The sequence below is a fragment of the Penaeus monodon genome, unplaced genomic scaffold, assembly GCF_015228065.2.
Source record: "Penaeus monodon isolate SGIC_2016 unplaced genomic scaffold, NSTDA_Pmon_1 PmonScaffold_115, whole genome shotgun sequence".
Lineage (NCBI taxonomy): Eukaryota > Metazoa > Arthropoda > Malacostraca > Decapoda > Penaeidae > Penaeus > Penaeus monodon.
In genome coordinates this window covers 173,841-178,193 of record NW_023640269.1, presented here as the reverse complement: position 1 = coordinate 178,193, position 4,353 = coordinate 173,841, and positions in this window count along the sequence as shown.

Below are 4,353 nucleotides of genomic sequence, written 5' to 3'. Positions count from 1 at the left end.
TGGTCAGGGAAACAACTATTGGGGGGGGATCACGAGCCCTGGCTTACGAGCAGCTGCTGAGGAACCTGTCCCCAGGTTTAAATAACCACAAATGGAGGCGTCACGGGCCTCGTGTTTGCGACGAGTGCGAGGGAAAAACCGTCCCCAGGCTCTGAAAAAAACCCCAGAATGGAGGCGCCGGGCCTCGTGTTTTCGGCGAGGGGTGGGGAAAAAACCCTCCCAGGGTCTGAAACAACCCCCAGGAATGGAGGGGTACGGGCCTCGTGTTTGCGAGGAGTGTGAGGGAAAAAAAGTCCTAGGCTTTTAAAAAACCAAGGAATGGAGGCGTCACGGGCCTCTGTTTTCGAGCGAGTGCTGAGGGAAAAAAGTCCTCAGGCTTTGAAACAACCACATGAAAGGGGCGTCCGGGCCCCTGTTTGCGAGCGAGGCTGAGGGAAAACCCGTCCCCAGGGTTTGAAAAACCACAGGAATGGAGGGTCAGGGCCTCGGTTTGCGGCGGTGCTGAGGGAAAAACCGCCTCAGGCTTTTAAACAACCCAAATGGGCGTCATGTCCTCGTATTTGCAAGCGAGGTTTAGGGAAACCCCTCCTCGGGGTTTTAAAAACGGGGTCGGACAGTACGGCAAACCTGTCCGCGGGCGAGACGAAGGCGTGGCTGGCTTGGGAGCGGGATACGGGGGGGGGGGTGTCCATGACGGGGCCATGAGTGACAGCTTTAAGGGGCCATGCGGTTGGGGGGGGTGAGCCTTTTACATATACATTCCACGGACGGCGTATTTTCCTTTGGAAACCCAAAAAATCCCGGGATAACCCCTAAAATCATGACCCAGAAGACGTCCCCCGGAAAGGAGGGCCATTTAAAATTACGAAGGGTGCTTGTATGTTTTACCACAGGGGAAACACTAGAGTTAATCACCCATTACATCAAGATTCGGCCACTCCCCATGTACGAGCCCTAGGGAACTACTGGGGCGTAAGTTGTACTTCTCAGGAAAAATTCGGGATAATACTCACCGCGTGCCGGAAACAAGGAAGGATGAAATTATGATTTCAAAAAGGAGTTTTTAAAGGGGGCCCCCCCGAAAGGGGGCATACCCCAAGGTTTTTTTAAAAAGTTTCACAAGTCCCGCTGGGGGGGGTCTGGGTGTGAGCCGGCCCTATTCTAAAAATGAGGTCTGCGCCGCTGCTGGTTGTGGGTTTCACGGAAAAGCAAGTTTTTTTTGACGGGCCCGATCGAAATGTCCGACAGTCATCCCCCCTTGGGGCCCTCGCGCTTGTGGAATAGGCAGAAAGGCCCGGAAAAAAACTCACGGGCCCCATGTCCGGAGGGAGGCACGGTAGCAGGTGTCTGGCGAGGGCACCCACACGGAAACGGAGCGCGTGGGTCGATTCACGTGGTAACGGGTAGGTGCGGTGCAGGTGAGCGCGAAAGGGGAGCGCTGAACGATTATAGGGGGGGGCGGGGGGAAAAAAGCGGGGGCGTGAGGGTCGGCTATCAGGCAAGCGGGGAGGGGGGTCTGCCTACTCGGGGGGTTCCTGCGGGGGCGACACCTTTTACGTTGCTACCACAGACCAGGTGATTCGAAACTTTAGGGCTACCACCCAAAAAACGAGAAGTTTGGGGGGTATTTAAAAACGCTCGTTATGGGGGAACGAATTTTGACTAAGCTTTTCCCCCCCTTTTAGGTAGGGATAAAAATCCCATTCAGCGTATGGGCCGGGAAAAATTATGGGCGTTTTTTCATTTCCCTCACAAGGGGGTGGAGTCTGGGGATTTTTTTTAAAGGGCCCCCTAGTAGTCTAAAACATTCCTGACTTTCGAAAAAAAGGAGGTGAGGTCGCCCCGTGGAAAGTGGTCGGGGCTCATTTAAAAAAGCAGAAAGTTGGGGCCGACGTGGGCGGGGGTCTTTCAAAAACTCAAAGCAAAGTCAGTCTTTAAAACACCCATGCCTACCCCGATTTTTTTTAACTCCCCTTTAATAAGTCACTGATAGCTGGGGCCTAAAGGGCAGTCTTTGTGTTAATGTGGAAAAAAATCTTTTAGAATTCAGGTGAATTGCGGGTCAAATGTTTTGGGGCTCTCGAGCTCAATAGTTTTCAGTTTCAAGGAAAAATTGGGAGGGGGGGGGTAAATTTCCCCCATTGAATTTAGTTATTTTCTCATGGGGTTAACCAAGGGCCTGTTGGGGGGTTAGTTTGAAGCGGTCAGTAAGGGAAAGGTTGGGGGCCGTATGGGAAAAAAGGGGACGGGGACGGAGGGGGGTTCAGGGGGGGTGAGGGTGGCGCATGTCGGCTGTAATTCTAGGGTGTTGTTGCCGTCGCGGGTGTGGGGGCGGTTCATGTATGAGTGCACTGTGTTATTGGTGTTTTTCCGTGTTTTAAACCGAGAATGTGTGTGTCGGCCCGGTGCGAGACGTAATGGAGGTCCTTTTACCGACTGGATGTTTTTGGTAGGCGTTTAAAGGGTTAAGAGTAATGAATATGAGGGATAGTCCGGGGGGGTGAGTGAGTGGGGAGGGGTGTGAGTGGTGCGGGAGGAAGGGGGCCGTTTTTTTTGCGGCGGGCGACTTAAAATAGCACGGACCGGAGTAAATAGGGGTCGGACGGGGGGAAAAATCAAATGAAAAAATAAAAATAAAAATCTCCAAAATAACTTAAAAAAAAAATTTGCGCCTTACACATACTTGATAACCTTGGGAAATGTAGATGGTTTGGGGGGGGGGGTTTCGGGTTGAGTGGAGTCAGCCGAGGAGGGGGGGGATCATCAGGCGTGGGGGGGTCCCTCAGCGGGAGGGGGGGGGCTCCTCGTCAGTGCCCCTTCAAGGGGTTCCCCGACTTTGGCTCACTTGGGCACGGCGGGCAGTAATTCCCTCGTTGGGCGAAGTGGCCAATTAACGTTGTTTAAAAAGGGGTACGCTGAATATATGTTTCGTATTGGTGGTGCTGGAGACGGACGTCACCACATCGGCAAAAGGGGGTCGATTTAAAAAACGCGTGGGCTCTGCTATGCTTGTTTCTTTAGATCTTTTTTGTGGTGGTATTTGATCGGTTGTTGGGGCCCGTTGCTTGGGGGCAGGGGGTCTGTAGGGCGGAGGCAGGGGTTTGTTGTGGGCCGAATCCCGTGCTGCCGCCACTGTAAAGATGGCCCATAAGCGGTAGAGTGCAGGCAAGTCGCGTCTGGGCCCATGAGGAAAACTTGGGGGCGGCAAAAGGGGAAAACAGACTTTTTCCTTTTTTGTTGAGATATATTGTAATGAAGGATGGTACAATGACGGGCAGAGTTCAGTCCGGTCAGGGTGGGGTCTGTCTGCGTCGCAGGGGACTCTTTTTTAACAGATTTAAAATAGGGAAAATCACAGGGGTTCGATGTACTAGAAAAATATGGGGAGGGTGTATCGTGAAACGGCGGGTTTGCGAGGGGGAAGGCCTGCAAAGTGCGTTCGTTTCTGTCTAGCAAAGGGGGTTTAGATGTTTATTGTATTTAAAAATTTATTTATAAGTTTAAAAAGGTTTTGGATGGGAAAAGTAGAGGAGGAAGGTGTCTGCTACAAGTGGCCCCAAAGGGGGCCCGTACTATAAAGGGGTTTTACGAAAAAAATCAAGATCCATTAGTAGCACTCTGGGGGGATATTTTGGTGTGAGGGGGAAAAAAGGGCATATGTGAAATAGGTTTACGTGTGGGGTGGGTTTGGGTTGGTTGTGTCTTGAATAATATTTATCTAAAATATATATATATATATTATATTATATATTATAATATACATATATTTTAAAGGTGTGTGGTTTTGTGTGTATTAAACATAATGTTATTATAAACCCCTTTAATTTTAAAAAAGCATAGATTTTTATTTTTTTACTTCTTTTTTTTTTTTTCTTTTGGCTCTCTTTAATAAAAATATATAAATATTATTTTTATGTTTTAGTATATAATATATATAATTATATATTATATATATTTATATATATAATTATATATATAAAGAGAGAGAGAGAGAGAGGGGTAGAGGGGGGGGAGAGAGAGAGAAAGACCACCCCAACCTCACACACACCAAAAAAGCACACATAAAAACACACACACCAAAAACACCCCAAACATTAATAAAAAATAATATATTATATAATATATATATATAATTTTAATATTATTGGTGTGTGTGTGTGTGTGTGTGTGTGTGTGTGTGTTGTGTGTTGTGTGTGGTGGTTGTGGCTACGCAACACAACACACACCACACACCACACACACCACACACACAAACACACACCACACACCACACAACACACACAAAACATATATATATAATTTTATATATTATATATATAATTATATACATAATAAAAAAAATTTTTAAATATT